Source organism: Pseudopipra pipra, chromosome 12 (genome assembly GCF_036250125.1).
Source record: "Pseudopipra pipra isolate bDixPip1 chromosome 12, bDixPip1.hap1, whole genome shotgun sequence".
In the NCBI taxonomy this organism is placed as follows: Eukaryota; Metazoa; Chordata; class Aves; order Passeriformes; family Pipridae; genus Pseudopipra; species Pseudopipra pipra.
The window spans coordinates 15493877-15506221 of NC_087560.1; positions in this window are offsets into that span (position 1 = coordinate 15493877).

A 12345-nucleotide genomic window follows, 5' to 3' on the forward strand; every position below is an offset into this window, starting at 1 on the left:
CTTACACAGTGGGAAACCTCCCCACATAGGCTGCTGAAGCAATCAAGACCCAAAGTAATTTCTTTGCTGCATCATTGCTAATTTAATTGGCATTGGGCCAGTAGGCTCATTTCGGATTATCCTCAGATTTCTGCATGAAATTCAGATTACAATAATCTCAGAAAGTAGAACAGCCAAAAGTAGACCTCAATGTTTGAACCTGGTTCTCTCATTCCTCTGTGTCTCCCAGTCTATGGGAAAAGATGATGGTTTGAGGCCACAGCTGAAGGAATACTGAAGTAAAGCACAGCTGAAGAAAGTATGTTTTAAGAAAACTCTAAAGTTTGTGTCAGTTCTATTCTGAGCAAACTGACACCTTAAATGACTGACACAGCAAAGATAGTAACAGCACAGCAGGGGAGCTGAGATGTTTGGAGGCATATTCCAGTGAGAGACTCCGTGACATCTTGTCGTTGATGGACATCCTGATCAGTGGAGAAGTCCCAGGATTTGCCCTGTTGGATTCAAAAACACTGACAGAGTCTGAGGCGTGGGTTTTTTCTTCCCTTGAAGCCTGTTCCCACTGGGCTCAAGTCCCCCCCTGAAGATTTTCAAGTCTGGTCATACAGGATCAGGAACTTATTGTGAAGTTGTTCTGTTCCTCCTTTAGTACTTTTGCATGGTTTATATTTGTTGATGGTCATCAGGACTTAATGTCTGTTTGAAAGTAGGAATATGGAGCTTTGCTCTCCTTTTTCTTCTTCATTAAGATCTGGAGCAGCCCGTACTTGTAAAATAGATGTAAAAGAAAGAATAGTCCTTAGGACAGCTGAGATTTGGAAGGGGAAGAGACTAGTTTGTTACAATGATAACATCTTATTGTGCTTTTAAATTTGAGAAATATACTTAGTGACCCACCAGTAGTAGGTAGAATCTACTGCAAGGATAAGAATGTAGTTTCTTGCCTTTCACTAACTTACACTTGTTTAGTGAGTTTAGTCTGCAATTTTGGGATGATGGGAATGATGTAGCTTCAGGCACAGTTCTTATTTCTACATCTAGCAGATGCCTCTATTTTTTTTGAGTCCTATAGATGCCCATTCTACTCCTCTAGGTGAGGATATGTAAGGGAATGTGAACGATTACTGAAGATTTAAGAGGTAGAACCTTTTATTTCTTTTTGCTTTCCTCTGCTTATTTAATAATAAACCCAAGATTGTTACAAATAGAGATAGTATCTGGTCCCCTAGACACACTAAGGCAAACCACATATTTGAGAACAAAACTTCTCTCTCAGAGAAATTTTATGATGCACCTTTGTATGATATTATACCAAAGCAGAGAAAATATTTATGGGAGAGTTAACCAAGCAATGTGTGTATATATGTGCACAGCCATGCAAGCATGTGGACTCTCTCTGAAGGATAAAAAGCTTTTGTGATGGTTTAAGAAAATATTGAGCTACCAAGGGGACTGGATAGCAGCAGTTTTCTGAATAGCTGTGCTTTTCCCAGACAGAATTCAGAAATAACCTTTAGCTGCTGAAGAAAGAAGTAAATAAAGCAGTAGCAAAATTTGTCTGATGGGATTTTTTGGCTATGAGCCTGGGGGATGTGACTGACTGTCGCTTTAGGAGTTTCACATTAAGAAAGTATCTCAAGCAATGCACTGTAAATGTTTTTGAGAGTGCTGGATTCAGAGGCTACGAGGCACTGCAATTAGATAGTGCTTCTAGAATAGAGGGATTAGAAAAAATAGTCACGTTACAGCTGCCCTGTTTCTCAAAGCTTGTTTGGAAACACTTTTAATTGGTCTATCTGTCATGCCATTCATTTGTATTAAAAATGGCTCTGTTGCCCAGAAGCAATAATCTCAGCAAGACCATGTTCTCTTCACAGCTTCATTAACCTCTACAATAAACAGTCAGGGCTTTATGGTAAAAATGTTCATGGAGAAAATGTTTTGCAGCTCTTCGGGTGGGCCATCTGTCTTCTGAGGTAGGCATGGGTGAATGCTAGATAGTTATTTCCTAAAGAGATCAGTACAAAAATCAATTTTTTCAGGGGCCTGCAGATACTGCAAGTTGATCCCAGCTTTTCTTGTGTACATCCATTTGCAGAACCCTCTTGTGGGCTCCTTCAGCAGAGCTCAGTGTAGTTGGAAAGACACTCCAAACCATGAGTGTGTGCTTGGGATGTCTGTACCCTCCAGGAGAGTGGAAGTGAAAAGACAGGTTGCAGGTATTTCCCTAGAAAATAAACAGTGCTTTTTGACATGCTGCATCTTGCTGAATTTGGCACCAGGCTGCAGTATGCCTTAGCTAGAGGGAAGAGCTGGGTGGAGGAACCTCATGGAAAGATCTCCTGGATAAGCTTCTTTTCTCATCTGAGAAGTGCTTTGAGAGAGGAGCAGAAAAGGGGAGAATAACCCAACCATGCAGAGACTTGGGCTTGTAGCCAACACTTGGCTGAGTGACCTGGAAATGGGGAGTTGGCTTTGGGAACTGCATGTTCAGATGGTCCTCTTGGGTAGTAACTAAACTGGTACTTAAGAAGTTCCAGATAGAAAAAAAAAACCAAGCAAAACAATAAAACAAACACCACTGTCATCCCCCAAACCCCATACCCCAACAAAATACAGTAACAATAAAGATATTAATAGTAATTGGAAAAAATCTCCATGACAAAAGAATGTGTGGCACAAGATGTCTTTGGCTGTGGGCTTGACAAAAGCAGGAGTGAGAGCTGGTTTATGAGGTTATGTTAAAAGTTGAGAGAGGGAGTTTATGGTGTCCCACACTGGGATTTGGGTGTGAAGTAGTCTGTCAAGCTTTCAGGGTTATTGCTTTGAAAGTAATCCCATGATAGTCCTGTAAACCTGCCCTATCCCTAGCTCTGCTAAGGCTCTGGGGGAGAAGATTCCATGATGGTCTGTCTTATAAAATATGTAATATCTTATTGAACTGAGATTGATTCAGGCTGTAATGAGGTTTTATATGTGTTAATAAAACCATGTTAGGCTGTTGATATAGCAGTGCTGCTTCTGTCACAAATTCTTTTAACTTCAGCTTGGAAGGCACAAAACAAAAAATGAGAACAAAATTTGTCCCTGCTCTGGGCTTGCACTACACATTTCATCAGTTGTGCAATTTAAGTAATTTAATAATGATTGGAAACAACATTTTTGAGGAGAAACAGCAAAATAAATTCCAGTTTCTACTTGAGTGAAGCTCCTTTTTAAATCCATTCTCTCTGTCTCTTGTGTTCATCTAGGTACTGGCAGGAGTTTTCATCAGCCTAACTAATCTCAGCTGCCTCCTTGGCCTGTAGCTTACCAGCAACGAATGGACAGCTAAAAAGTAAATTTTTGGATGGCATAGGATTTTATTAGCTCTATGTATGCTCTTTGAATTTCTTCTTCTTTCCTTTTCGGAAATGCTTTAGGGTTCGATCAGAGTCTTGAGAAGAGCTAATCCATGGAATAGCAATGAGTTGTTTTATATACAAGCTACTGGAAAATAGACAGGACCGCTTCATTTAGCTGATGAAAGCAGAGATGGCATCTTCTAAATTCTCTGGGCCTCTAGCCAAATTCATCCCAAAGATAATGGGTACCGCAGGTAATTTAATGAACAAAGAGCTTCCCCCCACAGCTATGAGCAACTCCTAGTAGTTACCTAATCCTGCAGCTGCACACAATTGCTGATGGTTTCATGATCCCATCTCCAGCTATCTCACACAGTCCACTGGCCTCTTTTGCACAGCAAAATATGTTGTGTTAGAGACTGTCTTGTGGCTGGACATTGTCTTACAGGCTATTTCTCTCTCTTTGCTCTAAGTCTAATTTAATTTCTGTTGATTTGATTCCCCTCTAGTTATACATTTTTCTAGTGTACTGAGAAAATGCCCCTGTGCAAACTAAGGTGGTTGATGAGCTATCTGAGGCTTATTAGTATTTCTGAGCATCTCCATGAGACGATCTGTTCCTTCCTCCCGCTCCTTGTTCTCTCTCCCTCCTGCTATTGCAATATATTTTATAGCTAGTGAGATCATGCATTCAGAGATGTTGTCTTGATGTAAACTTGTATCTACTAATACATCTGTGTGAACTATTCCTCATCAGCTTTTGGTAGCAAACTAGGGTGTTCCCATTCCTTCACGTGTGCTGGATTTCTTTCCCTGTGGAATTTTCCAATGATGAAACAAAACATCTATCAGTCAGAAATTATATCTAGGCTGGAATCTTTTTTTGAATCACCTCACAATTTTGCCAGCTTTTTCACGGTCTCAAACCATTTAGTTCTCCTTATGTCATCTCTACTTTAAGGAAGATTTTACAGATCTATTTGTTAGTTACTGATTCCCCTTTGTACTTTTCTTTTTAAACTCTGGATCGTGTTAAGTTGATCTGTGGAAACCAATAAATATTAGTGGTTTGCCAGAGATCATTAGCACCTCTTTTAGATACTAGAAGCTCTTGGAACTCTTTGCCTTAGTTATGAGAAATAACAACACACACCTGTATTATAATTTTCATCTGCAGATCTTGCAATAAGTAATAAATATGTCAAGTATTCACCACTTCTACGTGGGAAGGTAAAAGCCTGGGTAAATGGAAGGCCCAAGCCTCCAAGGAAACTAAAACAATGCACTATCCCTTTCATCCATGCCAAAATTCTCTGGATTCACAGCTCCAAAGGAGATGCCTGAACTTCCAGTACAACACACCGGGAGAGCTTGGGATGTCAGTGTGGTATACAAAAGCCAGTATATGGAGTGGAAAGCAGCTTAGTTTCTCAAAGGCTTAAAGGCTTACACAGATGCCTCTCTGGGTGTGGGTGCTTTTAGGTACCTCATTTGCTGCACCTGGAAAGGAATTTTTGTTTTTCTTTTTAAATGCTTAAGGTGCTTTTTGCATCTTCAGAACAAGATGGCAAGAGAGGCAGTTACAGTTTTGGCTTGGTAATTCCTTCAGAAACGAACTCCACCTTTCTTATTCCCTCCTTGTTTGCTCAAACCTCTGCAACACAGCTCCTTTCTCATTTTGTTTTCCCACTCATATCTCAGTGGTAGGAAGGAAACACGCAGAGCAACAAACAGATTCTATGAATGCCTAATGATGTGAAGATCATAAAACTTGCAAAAAATACCACTGAAAGCAGTAGAAATTTGAAAAGCTGAGTCAAGTGGAAGGTAAGGCTAGGCACTCCAACTGGTTCTGGAAGATGCTCATTAGCAGTGCTGTTTTACAGTGTAAATGGATGCAGAGTAAAGGACCTGTTCAAGAACATCTGTAAAGCAAAACCTGGAGTTGACTCTTGTGTGTCAAGGCAGTGTGAGTGTGCTTCATCTGTTTTAGCCTCCTGTTTTAACAGCTGAGTGCTTCCTATAAAGCTAAGGGCACCTCACAGGTGTACCTGGTGTTCCGTAAGCCTAACCCAGTGAATTTCTTGGAGGACATTACTTCATAGATTTGGAGGAATCTACTTCATAGAATTCATAGAATAGGGTTAATTAAAATACATTAATTTATTAAATTAATTAATTAAAGTTAGGTTGGAAGGGACCTTAAAGATAATCTCTTTTCATCTCCCCTGCCATGGGCTGGGACGCATTCCACTAGATCAGGTTGCTCAATGCCCCATCCAACCCAGCCTTGAACACTTCCAGGGATGGGGCCTCTACAATGTGTGGTAATGTGGATCTGAACTAAAGCTCTGAGACTATCTGATTTGTCCATGTGGATATATACCTAAAACCTAAGGTAAAGATGGCTTCAGACCCACTGGTAGAGTTACTGCACATGTAACTAGTTACTTGTTACTGAACAAGTTCTATTTTTTTTTTTAAGAATCTATGGAGCAGTAGGGGATGATGTTGGAAAATTCTTTTAACTCTAATACAATAGTGCTTCATCCCTATATCTGCAGTTAATAGTCTCGTGCCAACTAATGCTTCCTTGTTTGCCTGTATCAGTGATTAATATGTACTAGTAGATGTCTCAGTTTTGACAACAAAGATAGAATGCCGGAGTAAATAACGATAAGAGGAGTGCGTCATGATCTGATGACATATTTGAGATACTCTCAAGGGAAGAAGATTCATCAGGAGATCTGGGACCATGAAAGGGAATTTTGAGGAACGGTATGTTCCCAAATGACCACTAAAGACCCTCAAAAGACCCCTACTCATATCCAAATAAGCTCACAGAAATAATTAGTATATATGCATGTATTCAGGAAATGTAATGAATATGTAATAGAAGTGTGATGAATACATATTAATTTCATGAATATAGGGTGTGCAAGCTTTGTGGAGCTGTGCCCTTGCACCCAGTATGCTGTTAATAAAGTAATGTCAGCTTTTTAATCTACCAAATTGGTTGGAGAGTTTAATTCCTGGTTTTTGGTGACAACACCATGCCGCATGAGCATAACTCTCCATACTGAATTGGAGTGGAAAAATGCTTATTTGGAAGAGCCTGATTCATACAGAATGTCAGAAACAATTTTCATGTTGAGAAGAGAGTATTTGCATTTGATTACTAAAAGCTGTTGTGTTTAGTCAACAATTATTTATATTTCTGTATGAGAGAGAGAAGTAATTTGACTTATTAGTAGGCAGATATATACAGATCTTAATCAGAAGGTTGCAAGGATTTCTATTATGAATTTTACATGAAAGTACAGTTCTGGCTGTATCTGACATGCATTAGCCAAACTGGAAATTAATGTTTCTCTGTCTGATGACATGTACAAAGAAGGAAATTAAGTTTGCCAGTGCCCATCATGAAATGAAAATTGGTTATATGGACCTTTTCTGTGGGTTATATGGGACCTTTCCTGAGATCTCATTTTTCTCCATAATGTTTTTTGATATAAAATTATGTTGTTCTGTCCACGTAGAACTCCATTAGCTTATGCTTAAACTCATGGAAACTCATGACTGAATTATTGTTTTAGAGTGCAATGCTGAAACACAGACATGGCTTAGTCATTTGGCCAATTACAGAACTTAAAGTCTGACTGAACACTGGAGGTATAACTTTTAGGGGTCTGTCTCATCAACAGCTGATTTGTTTTAATAAGGAAAAAAAACTTTGAAGGTTTTAAACTAAAAGGCTTTGGCATCTTAAATAGCAATCTTTCAGAAATACCAAAGATTAAGAGAGGAGGCTTGGAATAATTCAGCCATGTCTTCACCTATGCAAGATAAACTGGTACCTCTCTACAGACCTTATTCTGCAATTTTTTCTACTTCTTTTTTTAGTCCCTCTTTTTATAACCCTTTGTGGCTTCTTCAATTGGAAGAACTGCATCTGTCAGTCATGAAACAAGATACAGGGAAATGCCATTTTTAGACTTAACAGCATTTATGTTTTGGGCCTCTATGAAAGGAATATTTTTGAGCTGTTCCTTGGTCAGGTTAAATGCTGGATTATATATTTAAACTTGTAGATACACCCCAACCAAATCTCTATCATCCTCATTTGCTTTTGTTCCCTATATTTTACACCATCTGCTGTTATAAATCTGAGAGCTTTGGGTTGTTGCCTACCTAGGCTAGATTTCTGATAGCTAAACAGCAGGTTTTCATTCAACTGGGTAGTTCGAGGAACTGCTGGCTCCAACCTCTTTCCTGTCTTTCATTGTATTCTCCTGGAGACAAGATAGATAATAATAAACATTTTATATGGCTCTGCTTTGGCAGCCCCTGTGCAAAAGGAAGGATGGTTGAGACAGAGGAACCAGAAAATAGTGGAAACATCCTTTTGATATGATTAAGAACTCAAGCCATCCAAAGGATCTGGCATAGCTGGAGCTGGTGATGCCTGGCAAGGAGCACATTAGCACGGCTGACAAATGCAGAGAAAGCTCTTTCTTGGCAAGTCCCTGTAGACACTTGTTGCAAGTCAGTGCCGTGGTTCATTCCATGTTTCTTCAGTCACAAAAGTAAGTCATGGTTCAGCATGAGACTCCTATGAGCCCTTCTGCCAAGGAGGGTGAAGGTGGGGAAGAAGATCTCTCTGCTAACACTGTCCTGCCTATTGATGACAAATTAAATGCTCCAGCTCTGCAGTGCTGAGGAGCTGCTCACAGCTATCCATATCCATTAGCCATGCTGTAGGGCAGAAGGAATGGAGGAATTGGTGTTCAGGCTTTTCAAAGAACCAGTAGTGAAATTTTAATTTATCTAGCAAACACAACATAATGTTTCCATTTTTTCTTGTCTAGCTTAACTAGTGTTCAGTATGGGCCTGTCTTACTGTGTTACTGCCAAGAGAAGGTGAGACCATGCTGCTGCTGTGCTGAAAGGTACTGCTGTGCTGGGTGAGTGAGCAAGGACAGCCACCCTGTAATCCAGTAGAACAGAACAAAGTCCTTGCTGTATAATGTGACAGTACCTGGCAAATTAATTTTTTTTTGAAGTAAATCCTTTGTTGATTGAGTAGCTGAGGCAGATATTTGAAGACCTCTATTTGCCCCCAGTGTAGGTATAATCTGATGAACTGTGGGCTTCTGGGTTTTTTCACTCATGCAGTGTTTGTTAATGAACCTTCACCATGTCTTTGAAGGATTCTTTATAGTGCTCAGAGGAGCAGCAGATGTGTCTGAGCAATCTGGTTTTAGTGATGCTGTCCACAGTGTGTTTTCTTTTTTTTTTTTTTTTAATTTTGCTAACTTGAAATGGGAATGCCCTGATGTTACTTCCTCAAAAATCCTTCCATTACTTTTGCAGAAATAAGTAACAAGTTTGCACTATGGAAAATGATGACGCCAAGGGGAACATCGAGTTGTGGAAGCTCTTCCCTCTGGACAGACCAGTTTGACCATGAACTCAATTGTTTTCACCTTTTTTTATTCCTCAGGGGAGTAGGTCCATATCACAGGACCTTGGTCCCTGCAGGCTGGATTTCTCCAGCCTCGTCATTGCTGGAAGCAGCAGGGAAACTGGGAAAAGCTGTTGCACAAGACATTAAGCTGTAAACATTGTTAAGGATGAATTTCTTCCTGAGCTGGGTGTAACAACCATCAGCTGGAAAAACCATTGATAGAAGCAGCTGGGCATGGATTTCTGAGATGGCAGAAGTAAATGATAACATGAGCACAAAGTTATGGGCAGAGGGTCATGATAGACCTGCCAAACAGTGGTACAAATTTTAGGGTCCTGTTATCTGTCTTCACAAGGTCTTTCCTTCTGCAACTATCTTTGTCTGCAGGCTGAAATTCAGTGATATTCCGGAATGTAAATACCTAATTGTGCTTGCAAATCAGGTACTTAAACTTCCAAATCCTCATCATTTTATTATCTTTGTTGTCCAGATTATATGAATCCTAAGGGTCAGAAAAGGAGATTTCCATTCATGAAGCTGTCATCCCGACACATTTCTTACAGGCCTGTGGCATTTTTTAAATGCCACATTAACAATCATGGATGACGTATCACCCAGAAGTATTTTTGGTAAACGGATAGAGGTCCTCTTAGAGGCAAAAATGGAGAATGTCACAGTAAACATCCCCAGGGCAATGTGTTTCCTAGGTTGGACACGGTCACCCGTTGGATCAATGACAGAACACACATAATTTTTCTCTTCACTTAATCAGGAGTTGCTTGGGCAGGTTACTGAGTTGAGAAGTCCTCACTTAAGAAGATGACTCCTGTAGAAACTGTGGTGGGCTGTTACTTGCTTGCTGGAAAGCAAATGTCAACCCTTACATTTTACTTCCGAAACACCATAAAGACCAAGTAATTATTTCAGTGTGGTTTAAAATATATCTACCCTCAGGTAACAGTAGTTTAGCGAAATGAATCACTGCAGAGTTAAGTGGGATTTGGATCTTCAGATTCTTACTTATAATTTTAGCATGAGGGGAGAGTGAACCAGAAATTTTGTGATAAATGAAGGCTTGAATACAGCAATAAACTGTGGCTTCTTTCTCGGAATTGCAGCCTCATTTATTTACTTTTAAAATATTGTGAAATTGTTAGACTCCAGGAAAAAATAACATTTTATCATGCAGTGTAGTTTTCCTTCTTTTATGAGATGCAATTAATAACACTCTTAGTGTGGTAGATGTTCTCTCCAGAAAGAGGCCAAATAGTGCAGTAGAGCTTTGCATTTTTCTCTAAGGCACTTGATAGATGACTGTAGTTACTCTTACTGTGAGACACGGTGATGCTATTCCCACTGGAATATCTGTCAAAGTGAAGCCCTGACAGCTTAAAAACATGGTGGGAAGAAGAGCATCTCTGGTTGATTCTGTCTGGGCATGGCCAGTTCTGTGGCAGTGAAATGCAGTCATGCAAGTGAGAACGTGGACAGAATGATGCTCTCATCTCTGTGTGACAGCTCCTTCAACTATCTTCTGCAGGCCTTCCTGCCAAACTAAAATATGGGCCTCTAACAGCTCCTTATGGATGTCTAGACATCAGATCAAGATTGTTGAATTTTTCTTAACTTATAGTCCCAAATGCCTTTATGGTTGAAACATCACCATCATGTTTTTGCTAATTGCAGATGTCTCCCATCCAGGCAATGTTTAGACTCTGGTAGCTCTACAAATCTTACATCCACATTTTGTTTAGGTCCTTTATAATATTTGAGGCAGTAGTCTTTTCTGTCTATGGTTTAAATAAAACTCCTGTCCAGGTGGTAGCTTTTATTTCGTTTCAGCAACATTATTTTCCTCTGACTTTGACAGATGCCATGTGGCTCAGTTATAGGAACTGAATATATCACTGTGGCTGTACTACCTATGTACTCATTCCTCTCTCTCTCTAATCCACCAAATCACTTCTCCTCACTTTGCAGAGCTTTCACAGACTCTTCTCCACTTATCTTACAGTCTGTATCATATGAGATCAAAGTTCTTGCCTCCAATCAGCCCAGCCTTCATCACCTGCTCGTTACATTCTCAATCATACTTTTCTGCTCCTTTCTCTCAGGCAATCCTTCAGTCTTGGAGGAAAGCCACCATGAGCCCGCACACAGCAATGCCATTATCAGTCTTGAAGTCCACACTTTTTACCCTGCTGCCTAATAATAATGATTATGTCTATGGAGTCTGTATGCCATGGTCATCACGTTGATCTCACAGTTTTCCTTGTAATTTTTCCTCTTTCTGCACATTCCTGTCCCCTTGTGCCTTTGGATGGTGACATCTTTGGGGCCAGGATGGTCTCTGTACATTGTGTAATGATGATGCAAAATTAACAACAATAATATCTGAAGAAGGAAGGATGAAGAACGTTCATATTCATTCTCTTAACTCAGCATAAATCTTGTCCAAGCAAGACTTCAAAAATTAGGTATTTATTTAGCAGCTCTTCACTGTCCTGTGGGATAATGAGCTTTTATTCTATTTTTCAGTAGATGTGGGAGTACGTTCAGTCACAAGAACTACTCCACAGTTACCTGCTTTCTCTGCAGCAGCATCAATGCAAATTTAAGGATGTGGTAAAGTTCTGCAAAAGGATATGGAGAAAATGGTTCAAATTAACTAAATCTCCACATTAGTGGATTATTCAAACCTTCTGGGGGGAAGCATTCATGCAGAGTTAAAACTGCCTTAATTCACTTTGGAATAAATATTCAGTTTTAAAATATTCATACGGCATTTGGAGACATCGTTATCTCCTCTTATTAATTTTTTCTGGTTTCCTGGTTTGCCTGGGTAAGAAACTTAATACTAGACTGGGGACAAAATTCTCTCACTGACCTCTCTTCAGCTGATCTTTGGGACGTACCAGAGAGATTTGCTTGACTTCACGCCCAGATCCATCTCTGGGAGTCTTGTGCTCACCCAACCACGCTTGGAGCCGACTCCCGGAGGCTCTGTGGGTGCAGCTGATCCTGGGGCATCCATGTGAGAAGCAGGAAGTTGCTCAGATGGCTCTCAGTGTGCTGTTCTGCTGCTGCAGGGAGATCTGGGACTGGCACTAGTTCCATTTAAAAATGTGCTGTGGAACAGGGGTTGCAGCTTGCACAGCTCATTGTCTGAATGCAGCAGTGCAATTCTTTGTCCCTCTAGAGGAAGGCAGGTAACTATGTTTAGCAGGAGAGTTGGTAAATTAAGTCATTCTTTTAACCATCTTTTATTGCTATCAGAACAGTTCTTTAAGGAGATCAGGCTATGTGGGAGACTTCTAACAGCATCTCTACTGCTGGAATATTTCTGCTATGTGCTATGAATATTTCAAGCAAAAGCCTCCTCACTCCCCAACATTAATTTTATAGATGGATAATTAATTATCCTCCCTATGGCAACTGGCTGTGGGTTTTATTAACTTGCAAATCAGAAGAAGAGCCTGAAAAATGACAAGCTAATTTTTTAATAAGGTATGTCTTCTGTGTTTATTCCTATTT